This window comes from Streptopelia decaocto (assembly GCF_964273445.1).
Source record: "Streptopelia decaocto genome assembly, chromosome: 3".
In the NCBI taxonomy this organism is placed as follows: domain Eukaryota; kingdom Metazoa; phylum Chordata; class Aves; order Columbiformes; family Columbidae; genus Streptopelia; species Streptopelia decaocto.
Window position 1 is genome coordinate 54,341,152 of NC_138656.1, and position 21,176 is coordinate 54,362,327.

At 37.0% G+C, this 21,176-nt stretch overlaps 1 protein-coding gene across 7 annotated transcripts in view; it reads left to right on the plus strand.

Annotated features, from left to right (window-relative positions):
- Positions 1-21,176, plus strand: part of ESR1 (estrogen receptor 1) — a 186,753-nt gene that overhangs the window by 42,058 nt on the left and 123,519 nt on the right. The window contains exon 1 of one of the 7 annotated variants that reach the window (XM_082049626.1): positions 2,292-2,363. The exons of 5 other annotated variants lie outside the window; for them this stretch is intronic. The gene's annotated coding sequence lies outside the window, so the exon portion shown is untranslated. Of the gene's footprint in view, positions 1-2,291; positions 2,364-8,844; positions 8,923-21,176 lie in introns of those variants that run through there. One more of the 7 variants, XM_082049625.1, reaches the window with a different exon arrangement.

The following is a 21,176-nucleotide window of genomic DNA, read 5'->3' on the forward strand; positions in this document are numbered from 1 at the left end:
TCGGTAGGGCAGGCTCCGCTGTCTACTGAACTCTGCTGTAATCTAGATCAGAGAACAGATCTAAAAAACTGAGTTGAAGTGTGTGAAGTCTGTATACATGTTCGTTTTAATCTTGGATCAGAAAACCATGCAACCCGCCAACAGGTCTTCTGCTCCTACTGAAGGAGTAGCTCACGTTTAGGAAGGAGATACCAGAAAGTGGAAGGTCAAGAGCTCTGTAAGTCAGAAAATAAGCATCAAGAGAAGGAAACACATTGTCGAAATCCCGCAAAGGCATAATACATCTGTCAGCAGAGTCCTAGGTTGTTGGCTTTAGCAATGACTGGAGAAATGGTCATGGAAGAGTTTTGACATGAAGCCATCACCTACAATTAGGGAGGTTTTCTTTGTTGATCTGTGCAAGAATGATTTGTGTCTGTCTTTGCTGGTCATATTGGCATGAGACGGGTTGCCAGTGTGCAAACTCTGACCTTTGATGTTTGTGCGTGTCCTTTTCCCCTGAAGGCAATCACTGTTAGCCACATTCAGTGCCATTTAACTCTAGTCTGAATGCATATTATTTCTTCTAGATATTCTGTTAGACAAAATGTATTATTGTTATTGTATCTAAAATAATTTTTCTTTGAAGGGTCAACTTTAAGTCACCACCCAAGTATCTGAAAGCTAATGTCTTCTGTAACTGGTAGCCGTATGTATCTGAACACAGTATAAACACAATACTTTCTTGGAGAATGAACAGCATTATCTGAGTATCTTACTGTTCTGGAGGCATTTTTTTCATCTTGATTTGAGCCAGGAAAAGAAGAAAGGAACTAGACACAGTAGTTTGAAATAAACTCTCAGTGACTGTGTTGTCAAGAGGAAGTTTTGAAGAAATTTTTGAAAGAAAAATATATTTGTTGTGGTTATTCTATAAACATTGGTTTCCTCTTTTCTCTCTTGATTTATTTTTGGAATGCTGTTTGGTGTGAGAATAAGGAAAGATATTTTTGACATCCAATTTGATATTTAATGGCAGATATCACACCACTTAGTGTATCAGACAATGTCGGCATATGTTCCAGCACGTTGCCTGGGAAACAATATGTTTTCGCCGTTGACATTAAAGTATTCTCTCAGCTGTGAAACTGTATTTTAGGAAATCAAAAGCGAAGTATGCATAGATACTTATACTTGATGCCTTCCTATTAATGAGAAAGATACTTATATTTACTTTTCCAGTGATCTGTTCATCAGATAAATATTGAACATGAAAGAAAAAATATGAAGATTGCAAAATTTGTAAGAACTGTTATTTCATTCCTAATTCAGCTTTATTGGGTATGCATAGTATATGATAGAGTGTAATTACATGATAGCATGATATTTCTTATATAATCTCTTATTCAGGCACAAAATACAAGTTGTGTCACTGAATAACAACTATCGCATGTTTCATCATCGTGTCATGTATGGTAAAGTCCTTATTTTAAATGTTGCTATGAAAATATTATGGAGACATATTAATTTTATTAATTTCCATATAAGTGTTTTGGTGGCTTAATATAAAATAACATTTCAAAATCACTGAGGCCAATTGGGAAGTATTGTTTCTATTTTAGAAATAATGGATGGGATAAAAATTAGATTAGTAGAATTTAGAGACTTTCGCGACCTTATTTTTGTCAGGACTTAGCATTATAAAGCACTTTAAATATTCATATCTAAACCTGAGGCACAAGTGGCCGTTTTAAGTTTGCGCTTCCTTTGTAAACCAAACATGGTTTCTTAGGCTAAGATTCAGGAAGTGAGATTGTTGCTGGAAATAGTTTAGATATGATTTTAAAAATCTTATTTGCCTGTGTTTTCAATACTGATTTATGTCACAGGCAGGATAATGGAAAAAAAATAAGTGTATGAATGAGGAAATGACTAAACAAAGGTGAAATTAAAACTTATACTTGAGTGTGTTTAAATTAAGGTCATGAAATAATTTCAGAGAAATTGTTCTTGAGATTCCAAACAAAATATTTTTATCTTCTGTCAAGTTGTAAATACTTTGACTATATACTGGCAAAAAAAATCTGTTATTTGAAAATAAAAATAATGAGAGGTTAACTATAGTCCGACTTCAGTTACATGCTAAACTTCAGACCACAATTTGAAGGAAAGAGGGATTAAAAATTATGTGGTAAAGAAAAAAATGATTAAAATGAAACACTGATCTACCAAAGTTGATTGTGCCACAGTAATCTGATTGTTTCTTTGATGACAGATTTTCCAGACAAAGGAAACCCAGTTGGACTGATCAACATTAATTGAAACATTCTGGGGGAAATCACAGGAAAAAGTATTAACTAAATTGGAGATTAAACTCCCCAAAGGTCTGTAGTGACTGAACAGTACAGTTTACTGAACTGTAAAACTGAATTGTAATGGTGTAAACTGAAAGATTGTGTACTTAGGAAGAAATATTGTCAATTGTCCCTGTAAAATGAGATCTCCCTGCCTGAAAGCAATTAAGTATACTTCAATTCAGGTATACTTAAGTATGTAGGCGTGCATTGATATATTAATTAATTGGATGGTTATGAATTTATACTATTAATGCAGCTGTAAACAAGGCAAGATGCTCATGTGTTTCAGTGGCTATTTCAGAGTACCAAAAAAGATGTGGACATACTGGAGTTGGTCCAGGAAAAGACCACAAAGATGATTAAGGGACTGGAGCATCTAAGGGGCAGAAAGAACCAGGACTGTTCAGACTGGAGGAAAGTCTCAGGGGTATCTTATAAATATGTATCAATACCTGATGGGAGGGAGTAACAAAGAGAGAGCCAGACTCTTCTCATGACAAGAGGCAATGGGCACAAAGTGAAATACAGGAAATTCTGCATAAACATATAAACATAGGATTTTTCTTTTTTTTTTTTTTTTACCATGGGGGTGGTCAAGCAGTGCAACAGGCTGCCCAGAGATATGGAGATCTTCAAAATCTAGCTGGGCATGATCCTAAACAATATGCTCTGGCTGACCCTGCTTGAGCAGGGCGTTGAACTAAGCAATCTCTAGAGGTCCCTTCCAACCTCACTGACTCTTATATCCTGTGATATAGGGAAATGCCTATGAAATTGTCTAGGCTTGTTCAGGTCCGATGTGCACTAGAAAATTGGTTTCAACTAGAAAATGAGAAAAAATATATAAAATGCAATTTGAAAGGACAAGGTCTGGAAAAGGTATGAGGGATATGACAGAACTTTGTAAGTCAAGGACCATAATTTTCGGGTAATGGATAGTGCTATTTAATCTAAAAGGCAGTGCTAGAATAACTGAGCTGAAAGTTGATATGAAAGTAAATGATGTTCTTAAATCATGTGGAATGAGATTCAAGATTAATTTTCCTCTTAGATTGAGAGAGATTTTAGCTGATAAGACCTATCTAATTTGGCCAAACTGAAGTAGAATTTCAGAGAAGCGGAAGAACCTCCTGACATGCAGGTCAGACTCTGCTATGTTTTTGATCTCTGCTTCAAAGTACAGAAGTGTGCGAGATGGTCAATAAAGGGACAATGAATTTTTTAACACAGGCAAAATGATGCACTTTCCTTAGCATTGTCCTTGGTAATATTGCCAATTATCTGTGGAAAAAATTAGCCAGTGTATAGCACAGCAAATCACTGCAATAAATTTGAGCCCAAACTGTTGTAAGAAGCTGAAAATACAAGAAGAACTGTTACACAACCTTAATTACTGGCTGTGCCACTAGGCTTCCTATAATGCATTCCTCTAATGTATCTTAAATAATAATGTTTTGTGAGAGCTGCATGCATATATGCATGAAGTTCTAAGACTTACAGTATGCAGCAGGACAGAACTATTTAATGTGTATCACTGCTGTTCAGGGCACTTAAGGAAAATAATCAGTTTTATTAGAAGGTCTTTTGATTATCTAAACACTTGTGCTTGACAGGATTTGCATAAGCAGATACGAATTTAGAATGGTTCTCTGCACATCATATTTGCATGTTAATGTTCCAAGACAATGTGTTGAATCTAAGGTCCACCCTAGTGCACTCTAATCAAGTGCTGCTGAAAAGAAAAAGGCATTTCTACCCTCTTTTCCCTTTCTCATTTTCTACTGAGATTGTGCAGTATCTGGACATACCTTGGCTATTTGAACATTATTAACAGCACAGACTACTCAGGACACACAGGAGTAATCAGAGGCCTATGGGATAAGGCCTGTTTAATAGGTGAAAGAGGTGTTGTGGCACCTTCTTTCTACACATGTGCTGAAACACGGCTTCAGACACTATTGGGAGGTTGTAATTCTGAAGAAGCTCAAAGTCTGATGACAAGATTTTACTTCCCCTTCCATTTAGTCCAACTCACTAGGAGGGAAAAGGTAAGAACTGTGCAAGAGGAAAAGTAAATGCAAATGCTCCCTCTAATACTCTCCCTGCCTTCAGTTCATTTAGGTGTTTCCTGAGCTAGATGCAGCTTTTGAATATTTAGTGAGCTTCAGTGGGTTGATCTTCTAAGTTTGGTCTGTGTCCCTGAGAATCCAAGTGAATTTACAGCATTTGGAAAACCATTTAGCAATGAGCTCTCTGTCATACAAAGCATGATCTCTGCTTGTTTTGAACCTGACTCCTAGTGGCTCGATTTGATGCACTGTGGTTCTTGTGCTGCAGTCAAAGCCCACCCATTTTTCCATGTTATGTATGATGTGGTTGACTTCTGTCATACTCCCTCTAAGTTACCTCTTCTTCAGGGTGCAATCCCGGTTTACTTTATTCTTCATTCCCCATACAAAGGGAATATTCTGCAGATATTCCAGACCTTGGGTCATCCTTGGTTGTCTTGAACCTTTTGTGTCCTTCCATATCCTGCTTAAGAGGAAGTGACCAAAACTGCAACTGGTATTCCAGGTATAGACAAACCACAGATTTATACATAGATTTATGACAGGTTCTCTGTTCTGTTCTCTGTATCTTCCCTAAGAATTCCAAACATTTCATTTGCCTTTTTTGACCTAAACTGAGCACTGGGTTGATGTTTTCATGGAACATCTGTCATGACTCATGGTAACGGTCAGCTCAGTGTGTATCATTGTGGCATCATAACATATAGATTTAGGGTCATTTTTCCTTGTGTGCCTTCACCTTTACTTACTCTGAACTTCCTCTGCTAATTTGTAGCAAATCATACAGTTTGGTAAAGGCTCTTAGCAGTTCCTCATAGTTCTGGCAAGAGAGTTCCGTAAAAGGTTTTTGAAAAGTCAAGTAGATTGTGGCAGCTGTATCAAAGAATAACACGAGGGTAATAAGGCAGGCCTTCCTTAGCAAAAGCGATGTTGACTTTTCTTGAATCATCACATCTATGCAGTTATCTCTTTTAGTTTTAGTCTTATATGTTCTGCTAAATTGTGAGCACAACCTGCAGCTTCACAGACCTAACCCGTAATGTTTTAAAAAAGTTGACGTGTTTTTCCTTTGCCACTCATAACTTACAAAAGCAGATTTGAGAGTGTATCACTCTTTAGTCTAATTTTGTTTTTTCATTCTTGAGCTCCTTTACGTATCCTGGGTGAATACCACCCAGTTCTGGCAATTTGTTTGTATTTACTTTGTCAAATCTTTCTATAGCATATTCTACACCCATCTGAATTTCAGACAGATCTTAGAAGTGTCCAATGGATTCCTGTACTAGCAGGATTTTTTTTAAGAAAAAAGAAGGGTTGTTTTAAGACCCCCTCCCACTTTTTTTTTTTTTGTTTGGTTTTGGTTTTGGTTTTGTTTCCCTATGCTTCTCTAACATTCAGGGACAGCAAATCTCACCTTTTTGTATCTTGCAGGAAAGTGGTAACCTGCTGTTCAGCATGGGTCTTCTCGTTCTGTAATGATCTTTTTTTTTCCTATATGTGTACTCTTAGAAACTTCTTGTTAGTAACATCATACTGTTGTTGCACGAATGTCTGAGATTTTATTACCGTTCAAAAAGGATTATGGAAAAGGAAGAGAAGCTGGCAAAGGGCCTGAAAGATGAGAGGAAAGCTTGCTACTCTAGGCAAGCAATGTCAGAAGAATGCCTACAGAGAGAAAATGGAATTACATTATCAAAAGCTCACTTGATTCCTATTTAACTTCTCTTACTCTTTGAGTTATCAGGCACAGGAAGACAAATTTAGGACAGAGACTAGGTAAGAGAGAAGTAAAATATGGATTGGGTAACAGCACAGACATTTTAAAATATATCCAGGCATCATGGTAGTGGATGTAGCATAAAAACTTACTTGGGTAAGTCCATAAGGACAAGTAGATGTGGATTTTGCAGGAGCTGTTGCAGGCTAGGTCAGCCCTTTTAGTTGTGTTTGTGCTCCTGTCCCATGGTATGTTCACAGCTGATCATACACCAGTTTGGATGTGTGTCTGTCCTGTTAGCAGTATTAAGGGAACTCTTAGGAGGGGTTGCCATTTTGCTTTTCTGTGGTCAAGGGCTTGTATAGCTGTGTATTGTTATGCCCCTGATTCCACTTCTCTTAACTTAGCACTTGCCCTTGTTTAGTTTTAATCATAATGTTCAGCACTGTTTGCAAACATGAAGCAGTTATGTCTTCTGTCCTCTTGAGTGTGAGAATGTCATTATGACCGTGGGTCACTTTGCGCTGCCTGTCACCTGTAGCTGTGGAAATGAGTTACTGTAATCAGGACTGGGTTTAGCTGGGCGCTCAGAAAGCGAGACTGTGTTGAGTGATACCCTTGCTTTTGTGGCATTGTTTCCGCCCTTTATGATTGCATGCATGTTTTGCAAAACTTTTTAGCTCCTGGTAATAATCATTTGGAGGCTGTCTGCAGCTTTTAAAGGTTTCCAGAAGAATTTCTTTACACTTGCTTTAGAGAAGATTCTCTCTAGGAAATGGCTCAGGACCTTGCGTGAACATATCTGGTTTCTACAAAATAAGAAGCTAAATGGAAGACTGTGCTCCAAGGAGAGCAGTGGATACAAGACTGAATTCTGTGGATGATATAGAGACTTTATTGCATGTTTCCTTCTAGCTTGAGATTTCTCTGTTGTTTATAAACTAGTTAAAAATAAATCATGTAGGCTTGCTAATTCTTGTCCATATACTTGGATTTTTATAAAGTCTATTCTGCTATGTGTTTTTACCAATGGGCGTAGAACATTTCTAAGCTACTTTTCTCACATATGTAAGATGCAGTCTACTTATACCCTGCTGTCACATGAGATCAAAGACATTTGATTTCATCTCTGAAACAGAAGTTAAGTAGTATGTTAGGCTAAGCAAACAGTTTGTTTCAAATGAACTCCAAGAACAAAAGAATGGCTATGCTGGGTCAGATCAAATGTTTATGTAGCACAATGTCCTATCTCCAGCAGTGGTAAAAGTGGATGTATATTTAAGGATATAAGATTAGAATCAATTTATGGTAATATTTCCCCAAGAATAGTTCTCCAGTATCCAGCAGTTTGGAGCTCAGAGATTTCCTGAGTTAGTGGCAGTATCTTTCTTTTCCAATGTATTACTAGCAGTGTGAATAAGGGGTTGCCTGGAAGACAAATAGGGTGATGAAAAGCAGGATGCCAAGTTTTAGTGACTGGTAGTCAAGGAAGGTAGAAGATGACGGCACTCCCTAATTTTGAAATGAAATAAAAGATGTCAGTACACTATGCTGCCCAAAACATGGTTGCAAGAGAAACAAAGTGCTGCCAGATTAAACCCTTCTCTGTGTAAACTTCGTAATATCATTCTTAAAACAGTCTGAAATGCTAGAGCTTTGCAAATAAGAGTAGCTGTATTGTGGCAAGAATGCTCTATGCAGACATCTGCAAATGGAGTACATGATTCTGTTTAGTTATTGTTTTTTTTTTTGCCTGAATCAACCACAGTTGTGAACTGTGAGAATGAAGATGGCGTCCTCTTTCAGAAGATGGAAGTTCCAGGGTCTCCCAGGGCAATTTCTACCTGAGAGACCTTATTTGTCAGAGTCTAGTTAGTACACTTGTGCCAGTTATCTTCCTCATAAGAGCTATGGATGGTTACCCTATTTCCCTCTAGCCCATAGGTCAACATCTCTGCTAACAACTGTTATTACTGCTGTGCTCCAGAATTCAGACAGTTGTTTCTGTTAAAGAGGTAGCTTCAAAATGGTGTTGATTGGTAAAAAAAAGATCCACTCTTCCAAGTTATATTATTATACATTCTGTTAATTCTATATGTCATTGGGCAGAAGTGTCTGCCAAAACTCATTGGGAGTGTTGAGTGAGAGACAAGCAGAAGATTTAGTCAATTCCAGAACAACAGTAATCTAATGCAGAAAACACAAAGCTTTCTGATTTTGTTGCTCCCTCAACAGCTCTGAATCTGTACAAATTCTTACTCTTCATTCCTTTTTTTTTCAAATCAGACTCCTGGCACATATACAAATGCATTCATTGAATAACCTCCTCTATGAAGTCTATGTTTTTTTTATGCTTGTTAATGTTTCCTTTCTTTTTTGGAAGCACTGGAAAAGTGTACATTCTATAATGTATTCACTAAAGTGTTCTTACTTCAAATTTGCTGCCACTTCAGACTCATATTCTTAGAGGTTAAAATTTATTTATTCTGCGTGTAGGAGGTTCCTTTTACAAACCAGACTTCTGGTTAATAAGTGGTTATCTATCACATAGCCCCTCCCTGCCCTGTCCAAATGAAGGTTAACATCCATTGTTATTAGCATATACAACTAGCCAGAGCCATAGCAATTAGAGTTTGATAGGTAAGTCCTGAAACGATTTCTCAAATTTTATAATATTTTCTGTCCCTATATTGATTTTAAAATACATCTTTACGACATCCAGATTTCCTGCAATACACTGTGGTAAGAATATCCTAAAGCAGAATAGTCCAACACAGCTTTTCAAGTGGTGAAATCAAAGGTAAGCACAGGCAATTTACATCCACCTATTCCTAATTTGGACAGCTGCCCATTTTCCTATAGGAAATAGCTCAGCTTATTGCCTTTTTTCTTTTTTTTTGTTTTTTTTTTAAATTTCTAACCCTACTACTCCAGGATGTACCACTTTCTGCCTCATTGCTTTCCAATGGTGGGTCACCCAGAGAACATTCTGCTATGTTTTATTTTCTGTGAATTTCTCTACACTAGGAAATCTAACTGAAATAGTTGTTGTTGTATTTGGTCATTTCATTAAAGTTTTTCCATGGGTGATCTTCCCTGCTTAGTTCCTCCCCACCCTAGTAGATCACCTTCTTCTGATTTGGCTTAAATAACACGGGATTTCATCCTGGAGCAATTGTTCCACAGTTATTCTGAGTGGATAATTAAATGTCTGAGGGGCTTTGTTTGCTTGTTTTTTTCCCCAGAATTTTAATTTCAAATGGTAGTGATTATGATGTATTTTCAGTGAGTACTAGTTTTTATTTGCTGTTATGTAAATTCCTTCCTTTTGCAGCTTTTCCAGAGAATATTCTTTTCCAAGTTCAAATGGACTACTTTTATAACCAACATCACTAACTCCTGGAGTTGTTTCCTAGTTTTCATTTTTAAGGTCTTAAAAAGTTCTAATTTAAGTTTGAAGCCAAACTACTACTGTCTTCAAAGGGATCAGAATGAATCAGCTTAAAGCAATGTGCTCTTTCACATATGCTTTCCATTGTCAGCATTGACTTTTACTGCTAGTCATAAAGCTCTTTGTCATAAATGCTGATTTCAGGGGTATTATAGCAGTGATACACTGATTTGTCTGCTGAAAGCATTCATTCCAGGCAATTTTTTGCATGTTTCAATTAATTGTCTCCTAGTTGTTGAGGTATCATTGTGACAATGATACTGTAGTATTTTCTTCACAGTAAAAACTTTCAGAGTCTTCGAAGAGTTAAGCCAGGAAAGTAGTATGATAATCATTTTGCCTATCTACAGTGGCTCATAATCACATAGACGCACACATGTTTGTGGAGAAGCTTGTTTAACCTGATTGCAAATGACATTTTATCCCCTTTTCAGTAGGTTTTAATTTAGTATGCAAGAAACTTTTAATTCGTCTAGATCTTTTGGAGTAGGAGCAGTATTGCTCCATATAATATTTTTTTTATTTATGCTGGACTATACAATGATCTTTCCTCTACAAAGTGAATAAGCCCTTAGGTTGTTCTTGTATTGTCTTTGTGGACCACACCAATGAACTAACTCAAAGTTAGTCCCCTCTAGAGTGGCTGATTGCATCCATAGAACATAATCACAGAATCAGAGAGTGGCTGGGGTTTGGAAGGGACCTCTGGAGATCACTGAGTCCAACCAATCCCCCTGCTAAAGCAGGTTCATCTAGAGCAGGTTGCACAGGAATTGTGTTCAGGCAGTTTTTGAATATTTCCAGAGAAGGAGACTTCACAGCCTCTCTGGGCAGCCTGTTTCAGTGTATGTCACCCTCAAAGTAAAGAAGCTTCTCATCATATTCAGATGGAACTTCCTGTGTTTCAGTTTGTACCCACTGCCCCTCATCCTAAACGGAGTCTGTATACATACCATCTATCTGAAGTGAATCTAACAAATGGGGCTGCTTGTATTTCCTGGGAAACTCAGCAGAGTTTGCAATCCTTGCCCTGAGTGGGTTGGATCCAGCAGTGATGGCAGGAACGAGATTAGAAGGTCGGCACCGCAACCAGTCAGGGAAGCAGGACTTTGTGCATGAATCATACATTGAAACAAGCGAATGTTATAATCTTATTCCATGTCTCAGGGAACAATGGTCTGGAAACAGTATTGAGGGAATCAAGAAACCGTGATCTGCCTGTGCAATACTGTGACAAAAAGAGCTAATGTAATCCTTGGATGTTGAAACAAGGAAACAACAGGAAGTGCTGAGAAGAATTCTCCAAGTATGCCAGCACAGAAAATGATGATTCATTTCTCTTTTATTTTTAGAAGGATATTGGAAAGCTGAAAAAGGAAGACAAAAATTTCATGAAATCTGGAAAGTCTAAGAGAGAGTGCAGGATCTCTGATATATTAATATCAAACCTTGATAATAGCTTTAAAGAATTTTCAAATAAATTTAAGCACATGGTTAAAGATTTTGCTGAACTGTGTTCATAGTCCTTACACAGTAGCAACACATCTGTTTCCTGTATTAATCGGATAACCGTCTTTACAGGACTTGATTTACTCCTGTGGATATGAATATTCCAACCAATTAACCAACAGGATAAGAGAGGATGAGAGAACAGATGAAGCTTCAACAGTACAGTCAGATGCTAATTAGCATCTTTGAGTAACCACAATGCTACTAAATTGTAAAGAACTAGAAATGGATTTGATCTTGCAGTAGGTATATTTTGATGATTAAGTGGGATGGTTTTGTCTGCATTATGTTCTCTAAACATTCAATTTTTCTTCCTAAAGTACCATTGCTGCTGGTATCCCTAGGCACAATAGGGAAAGTGAGTGTCCAACATTTTTGATGTTGAATCACTTATTCCAACTAGGATTATAGAAAATGTTATTTGAAATGGTTGCATAGCTATTTTACTGCAAAGTGGCTCCCAATGTGGCTGAACACTGTGGCAATGGACTGATGTTAGTGATTTTCAGATTTTTAGAATTATTTTTTATATATATTGAGAAAAGCCAATTATGATTAAGAATGTAAAATTGTGTCTGGAATATAGGCAAAAGAGATTTTGTAACAACTGCCAAACAATGAATTGTTATTTTGAACTCAGTATCTTTTTATATTCTTTTTTTTTTCTTCTCTTTTTTCCCACCTGTGAATTCAGAATAATGAACATTTTATATTGTGGTTTGCCTAGGGCTCTTTCAACGTACCAGGAGGATTCCTGTATGGAAAATGACTGCTGTTGCTAAGTAGCCACAAGAAGAAAAGCGCACAATTGGAAAATATGTCTTAAGGGAAAATATTTTTTATTTATTTATTAAACCACTTAGAGCAGCTCTCAGAATATTTTAACTAATCCTGCCACTTCTCAGTGCAGTTTTGTATGGTAGGGCTGTAGATCCTCCAGTGAAATGCTAAGATGGATGTCTTGATTACAGTACAGTGGTATCTTCTCCTATGCTTTCATCTCTGAAATGCAGGAAGCATTTCACTTGATATTTACCACTTTCGAGCAGAAAAGATAAGATTGCACAGTTGGCAGGCAGGAATATCAATTGAGTAGTTTTTGGTTTTCAAAAGTTGCCTTATTTCAGCTCCAAATTTCTTAGTTTTGTCAGAATTTCAGATCTTTCAAAATTACATTTTACACAGCAATAGCCTTTGAGTCATAACACTTTATTGATGGATGATATTCCATGAAAAAATGCACACAGATGAAGAAACTAGAAACCATTAACTCTTTTCTATGTTTCAGCCTGCTCTATTACTAAATTGGTGTGTGTTGGACAAATCTAGCAGCTTTCCTGTGTTGTATAACAAAAAATACTCCTGAGATTTAATGTTTTTAAACACTTCTGAGAACACAGTTTAGTGCTAGCATATAAATCATACTGTGAGATTGGGTGGGGTATTACACACATACAGGATATATATGGGATTGGGACATACGGAAATGAAAGATTTTGGATGTGTCAGGCACAAAAGGGTCATTGATGAATGTTTGTGGTGTGTGGGATTTTTTTTTTCATTACTGCAACCTACTTTATTGAGGATAAGTAAACAAACCAGTGGCAAACTAGCCATTTTTTTTCATGGTATTATAGGACTGGAGTACGGCTTTTATGATCTATCACCCAAGGTCTGCACTTACAGGTACAAATATAAAACTAAGCTAAGCTCTAAGTGATGTGGCAGATTCACTTGAGAATTTCTCTGTTTTTATCACTCACCAAAATGTTGAAGTTATCCTGGTAGTTTAGACCTAAAAATAACCATTAGTTGAAAATTTGGCAGGACGCTAGTCATTAGTGAGGACAAATATTCTGGTGAAAAATAATTTGTTATTCAGTTGGAAAACTGTAATTCATGTAAATGCAGTACCTTAACTCGTCTGCTCAGAAAACATGGGAACACTTTGCTATGTTTTGAATGGAAGAGTTGCATGTGTTAATATCCTTACCATCTAGGACCGTAATGAGAATGCGGAAATTCTTTGTTTCTTTGAACTCACGCTTAGATAAGCATTCAAGGAAGGACTGGTCCAGAGACAGTTATCAGAACCATATATCTTGTTTTGTATCTAACAATTTTGATCTAGTGATCCAATGAATATTTTTGCAGATTCTTTCTCTCTCACAGGCAGAAACTTTGCCTTAGTGGTGGCAAGGGATGGCTACATAGCCTGTCCCCACTAGGTTTCTGAGCCTGCTTTTCTCTTTCGGTGCTGTGGGCTCTCCATAGCATGTAAACTTTGCTTGAAGTTGTTTGAATTTAAATAGACTCCAAGATAAATTGTTCATCTTCCTCTACTTTTGAGGTTGCACACTACATTGTTCATCTCAAACTTATTTTGTCAGTTTTATATGAAAGCAGACTTCGAATAAAGTGCAAATAGTTCTGGGAGCAGGATCAAAATGCAAATTTTCCTTTTACCTCTGTGAAATTTCTAACCACCAGGCTGTAGTTTTCCTTCTACACATACTTTCATCACTGAAAAATAAAATCAGATAAGCTACCAACTTTTGTTTTCTTTTAATGTATTGCTGTAAGTGTTAGACATACTCAGAACACTCCTTCCATACTGTTCATGGAGGATTTTAATGTGGTTCTACCTCTATTCCATTTCCCAGCCTGCCTTAGTCCTGAAATAGAGCACCCAGCTAAGGGAAGACAGCTTCAGAGCTGTACCAAAGGAGAAAATCAATCATACTCAGGACTTTCAGATAAAGCAGGGAGATGCCTAATGACTTTAGGTTCCTCTGGGGGTCTTCAGAGTTGGTTTGATGGGTGTTTTTGGATCCCAGTTTTGGATATAACAAAGAGAATGGATAGAGACTGAGTGCCAAGTAGTTTTTCCTTAGACATAGAAGTGTAGCTTCAAGAGACCAGGTTTAGAACAAGGAAAAGTAGGTAATATCACACACAGTAGGGATTTGTGAGATTCCCTTACAAAGGTCATTATGGATGCAAACAGTTTGTACAGACTAAAGGGAGAACGAAAACAACTTGAAAGATAGTTCCATTGAGGATTTCCAGTAGACAATTGGATTGGACTCAGCAAATTCTGTGACCAGAAAATAGGAAACTATATAAGAGAAATGTCACATACACTTGTCCTGTTATTTCTTTTCATGTAGTGTTCATTTGTAGCCACTGTTGCTGAAGAGAGGATTACAAGGCTATACAGATCCTGGGTCTGAACCAATGTGGTTATTGGGCATTTCACATCACGTCCAGCCCACTTCCAGTTACCTCAGTCTGTCCTGTTTCTAACTAGCTGTGCTCTTGTAATTAGTTCTGCAGACCCATTTAGACAGCACTGTTAAGTAAAGGTTTGAAATTTAGGTAGCAGTTTTCAACTAGTCAATGTTTTGCTTTTTCACAAAACGCTACCTTTGTGTATCAGATATTCACATACCTTCATATACTGAATTTGAATCATGTAAGGTTAGTAGGTCTGAGCCTTCTTGGTGTTTTCAACACTGTGTTTGTGTTCAATTTGGAGGGATTAAATTTTCTTGTACTTTCATTTGAAAATCATGTCTTTTAGTCAGTTGTAGATGATCAGTAGTTTGCCAAAGGAAATACAAATCTATGTGAATAATTCAATTCAAAACATTGACAGTAGCCTGGAAAAGGAAAAATAATGCTGCTATTCTGCCTTTGATTAATTAAATTAGAATATCACAGTAGATAACTCTATAGAAAAATTCAATTTGAACATTATCAACATTTGCTGTTTTTTTTAAAGTAAAATGTGTTGATAAGGCAAGAAGAACGGTTCCATTCGGAAAGCTAATAATGGATATATCTATTTCAGGAACTAAATCATTTTTGAAAATACTGAAGGGTTACTGTCTCTTTTAGTTGTTGTTAAAGGTGGGTGGGTACTATGATCAATTCACATTTATAAAAACTGTTTTCAATTGCTGTGGGGTAGAAGTTATAAACAAATAATGTATTTGAAATGTACATGGAGTTCCATGTAGGAAGGTGTAATAAAGCATATACTAGACCTTAATGCTAATGGAAACACAATCTACATTGCATGTGTCAGTTTCTGAACACAGTGGGCCCCACTTCACCTGAAAGTACAACCATGAAAGATACAGGTGAGCAAAGATGAAGAATAGCCTTTTATCATGTTGGTAGAGAGAGTCTTCAGGTGAGTGAACTTCTGTAGTAAATAACACTTTTGTCTCTGTTTATGGGCAAGCTAAACTGGCAAATTATTCTGACTCATCTTTTGCTGCTTGTTTTATAAGTATAAAAAGGGCACGAATAGAAAGTTCATACGTTTTGTCCCCCAAAGCAAACCTCTCAGAGACATATGCACATATGTATGTATAGATACAGGCTATTGTGCTACTACTGATATACACATATGTATACACATACATATACTATATAGATCAACACACACACACTATACGTGTATGTATATACATGCATATTAGTAGTAGTACAATGGCCCATGAGAGGTAACTGGCAGTTGCCCACACATGGCTGCTCAGGAGATCACAGGTCTCCTCTGGCTACTTGGTTGTATATGCCAGTCTCATGTAGTGTCTTGGGTATCCTGGAATGACCCAAATGACATGAAATGGCCATATTTAGGCTATTGAATTGCACTCAAAAGGACTGTTGTTAAGTGTTACATCCAGCAGATTGTTAAATGTATGTATTTGTCTGGTAATTTTGCCCGGGTCTGAAGGAACTTCTATTGTCTCAAAAGCAAGGACTACTAACTTGGCCTGGTGTTATACCTAGGAAAGAATACAATTTTGAAGTTTTTGCAGGAATGTTTGGAAATCAGTAAAACAAAAGGAATGTAGACTAGCTTAACTATTCCTCTAAGCAATGTGGATGAAGCCACCCACACAGGCTGGCTCTGCTCACGTTTTCTTCAGACTTCTCATCAGCAGAATACACTGATGTAACAGAGGCAAAAAATTTGTAGATTCAGAAGCATATCCCTAGGTGTACCTGATGTAGCAGGTGGGTTTGACTAGATGATCTCCAGAGGTCCCTTCCAACCCCAATCATTCTGTGATCCAGAATATTTAAGAAATTAAAAATAGAGTTTATAAACATTTAGATATGGAAATTTAAGACTATTGGACAACATTTAAACATTTTCAAAGTGTTCTTGATATGTTATACAAGTAAAAGTTGTTTTGTCTTGTTTTATGACTCTTTGTTTACATCTAAAATGCTGACTTCTTGTGGTTTCACTTAAAATACAGGTTATTCAATTGATTAATTTTTCTGTTGGCATAATATGTAATTACTTAGACACAGGCTGTAAATAGAGCAAGGTCTGAGTATGTAGCTAGAATTAAAAAAGGAATTCACCTGGAATTCAAAGATTCTGGAAAGTAAATGAGAAGATGCAGGCACAGGCATTACTAGCCACTTAGCTGCAAATAGGCATTTTTCTGTTCCTTTGAAGAGATTATAACCTTGGAAGTGTTTGCAAACCTTCAGCTTCTGGGAGACGATCAGTCCAGAATTCGGATCAAAACTAATGTTCTTTTCATTCCTGCCTTGAAGGCAGTAACCACTTCTGGTATTTGTGATGCAACATGTGCTTCCATCTCCTTGAAATGAGGTCATAGTATCTAAAGTTTCACTCGTGGATTGTTCACGTTGGTCTCATATGATTGCTTCTTTCCGAGTTAGGCTCACATTGCTTAAAAACATATGAAACTTTACTTGAGAAAATACTTCACATTTGAAGTTGGTTGTGCTGTATTTTCAATCAGGAAGGGTGTGTTAATGGAGCTGCTTTGGGTTAGGAGAAAGGAAGCTGGTGACATGAAGGTATTAAGTAATTATCTAAAATATGAAATAACCTCATGAAGACCTCATTAATGTTTATAAATATATAAAGGGTTAGTGTCACAAGGATGGAGCCAGGCTCTTCTCGGTGACAACCAATGGTAGGACAAGGGGTAATAGCTTCAAACTGGAATACAAGAGGTTCCACTTAAATTTGAGAAGAAACTTCTTCGCAGTGAGGGTGACGGACACTGGAACAGGCTGCCCAGGGGGATTGTGGAGTCTCCTACTCTGGAGATATTCAAAACCGGCCTGGACACGTTCCTGTGTAGCCTCATCTAAGTGTTCCTGCTCCGGCAGGGGGATTGGACTAGATGATCTCTTGAAGTCTCTTCCAATCCCTAGCATTCTGTGATTCTGTGATAATATGAATGAACTTTTGTCTCATTTCTGAAACTGATAAAACTGGTATGGTGTAAGGTCAAGAAAAAACACCTGTTTGAGTAAATTCTGGATACTTGCCCTAAAATCCTTATCTTGGTAAATGTATTTCAGAGCCACACAGATATTCAGTAGATCAGTCTCTCAAAAATGGTTCACTGAAACATTTATAAAATAATACAAACTAATTTTTATCCAAACTAGAGCTGTGAATAGTGTAGAATAAAATTTGCATGGCAAGACTAACTTTTACCTTGGCTTCCAATGATTTACTGATGTCTGGGTCCTGACACATAGTATACTACATAAGAAAAGACAATCTAGCAGTTTTTTGTATCTGTAACTCAAGCTGTAATTTGTAATTATTGAAATTAACAGTATATTTTATTTCACTTTTAAAAATTGAGTAGTATATATTCTAAATAAGTATTTCCTAGTAAAGAAAAAAAAGGAGGACTCAGTGTTACCATGGAATATCAGTAAAATAATTTTAGTACTAATTATGTATATTATTCTTTGTCAACATTGGCTAATTATAAATATTTAGAAGTTCCTCTTAAAAGTGGTTTATCTTGCTGCCCTTTTTTTTTTTTTTTTTTTTTGCTTAGCAGTGTGGAAAAATGAACAGAATATCCTCATAAAATCTTGTTACAAGCAAATTACTTCTTGATCTTAAGCAATGGCATTTTTTCTTTTGAAAACATTGAATCTTTAAATAAAACAAAGTTATGTGTTAAGGACAACATAATATAATACAGATAACATAAAATAAATAAGCTGTGTGTTAGGTATATGTAATCTATGATGTATTTGATTCAGTTTCTTCATGACTGATGTGTTTGTATGGTGGACAAATGTTCCTTTGGCAGTTCGCATCCTTTCTACAACCCCTTTTGTCAACAGTTCACTGCTGAATCACTTGAGCTGTCTTGCAAAACTATTCTTTTTAAAACCCCGACAAGCACAAAAGATTGACTTTCCAGGCTGGCGTTCAGGAAGTTGAATTTTTTGACCACTGAAACAGAGATGTGTTTCCTCTGTGCCTTGTAAATGCTTCCTTGACCATTTCAGGTCAGCAGTGCCCAGTGACTCACTGTGCATACTCAAGTCGTGCTGAAGCTGCTGGGAGTGAGGCATTCCTGGGCTTTAACAGCCTGCATTGCTCTTGAACTTTGGCACCTAACCACAGGTTGCAAACCAATCTTTTGCATCAAACTTAAACCCCAGGGGCTTTAGCTATAAACATAAATCATGTACACCTGAGATTATTCCCAGGCAGCTGGACCAGTTGTCCCAGAATAGTTTGCATCTGTACTAATAGCTCCCACAAAGTGGTGGATGGATGCAAACTAAGTAATAGCAATGGTCCTGTAATTTTTTAATGTTTCAGACAAACTCAGGAATACTTTGGGGTAGTGCTGTTTGGCAGGTGCCAAACTTATCCAGGGAATATCACAACAGTTAATAGTACAATTGCAGAGAGTCTGCAGGTATGTCATATTTTCATTAGAATAGAAGCAGCCTGGAGTTACATCTGCCTATATCTTACTAAAGGCAGTACTTTTGTGATGAAGATGCTTACAGCATCTTGTCACCTCCTCATTGCTCAGCCACATCTGATGAGGGTGGCTGACACTGGCTTCTGCATGCTGACCTCCTTGTAGGGACTCCAGCTTTCCTGGTGCTGTTCACAGTGTCACCACGTTGGTTCTGGGCTGTAAAGTCTCACCAGTCCATACAGCTCTAATGATGCTAGAGCTGTTTGTACTCAGGGGAGGAGAATCAATACAGTGGAGCATTTACACTACCAAGCAGTTTTATTCCCTGTTAAGAAGCCTTTCTAAGCATACCTATCCTATTCAGAGAAGTGTGGTAGAAAGAATCCTGCAATATTACTGTCTGAGTTAGTTCATATATTACACAGTCCAGAGACAGTAACTTGTTATACAAAGCAATGTAACTCTATTGGTACTACACCATCAGAGAGACAGGGGTTAATCAACCAGAACATGCCACCATTCTTGTAGCAGTCTGTCTTCACATTCCAGAGCCAAGACATGCAAATATGGCTTGGGGGTCTATGTATTAGTTGTCTTTGTACAGTACAGGTCTGCCCTTTCTGTCTGTCATGTTGCACAAGTCATGCATTGCTGAGGTTTTGATTATGGCAATATCTCATTTAGGAATTATTAGGAATAATCCTATCCCTTAGTTATGCAATAAGAACTTAAATGCCTTGATATTTCACCAAGAAAAATAAAAACACCACCAACAAAAACACAAAACAAACAAACAAAAACCTTAAAAATTTAAATTACCACAGATGTAAAAAGTCTGTGACGGAAGTGTTTGCAGCTTTTAAAGGTTTTGCAGCTGTAGCCTCACCTCCTTGGAAAAATGGCAACTGGTTAATATTAACTCTGGTTTTCCTATGGTTTCAAATCAAATATCAATATTATCATATTAGACATCTCCAAAGCCAATGACTGCTGATCATACTTTCTGTTTTTCTAATTTATTACTAATAGCTAAGAACTTCTGTGGTTTGTAGACCATTGTGCTAAATAAGTATGTGGAACTGTGTATTTCACACACCCTTAGGAATAGGAAACCTACTGCTCTGATGGGTTTCTGAACTCCCAGGAGTATTGCAAAAGAACCATTGCATTAAATTATTGACTGCTCTGTTTCAGGAAGACCTCCATCTTGTTGCACAAAACAATGAAAATAGTAGAAGAACAAATAAAGATAGGGGAATGCTGAAATAATAAATAACTTTGGCTTTTTTTTTTTGTTTTGTTTTCCTGTTGGCACCTAGTTAGTTCCTTTGATCTTCACTGCCTTAAACAAGCTAATATCTGCCAAGAGAGTGCAAATGTTACAGAATCACTAAGGTCCTATTTGTTCCGCTCGACAGATGACAATGCATTTTTGTCTTTCTAGAGAAGCATAGAAGTGACTTTGTAAGCTTTCACCAACAAGAAGCCTAGTTTTTTTCCTACCCTGCTTTTCCTTTTTTTTTTCCTGTTCTGTGAGTGGGGTTTGTTTCTCATCTCCTTGAGACAGACTGTACTGCAGATGATTGTGACAACATTTTCTGTTTGATACTGTTTAAACAACACTGAAATGGAATGATTTTGCTGTTGCTCATAATTGTTCTGGCAAGAACTGAAATCTTTAGCAGCTGTAACATATATTGATGCTTCAGTTACATGGTTTGTTAGTGTCTTCTCCAATTGTCGTCCTTGTAACTCTCTGATTTTTTGAACAATTGGTGTTAATGCTAATTCTTTAGTGCTATATAGGTTTCTTATATTTGCAGTTGTTGATTTGACAGCTTAATCAAAAGATTTGATACTTAAGAGTTTAGAAAACAGACTTTAGTTTCATTAAACCATGCAACATTATAGTGGAAGCAGAGGAGACATTATCAGGTCTATTTCACTTTTATGAAGCAATGGAGGAACTCTTTCTTTAAGGGTGCTGTTTTCAGTCAAAAGCATAAGCCTGGATATTTAAATTGAGGCTATTAAGTAAACATTATTTGTTCTAAGTATACACTGTACCTAGCACAACAAGGTGCTCCAGAGAACAAATAACAGTCACTCTAGAAATGAGTGCTTCACATTGCTTTTTGGTTCAGATTCACTGGCTATTCTTGTAGACTTTAGTCAGTTTTAAAATTGGACTTCTCTGGAATAAGGAACATATGTTATATCATAGAAACAGAACTCTGGAAAACTTGTAAGTTATTCCCAAAGAATGAGACATAACCTCTGTGGCTGTTAATTTTGCACTTCCCTGATGGCTGGAGATGATGTGTGTGTGAGGATCAGAGA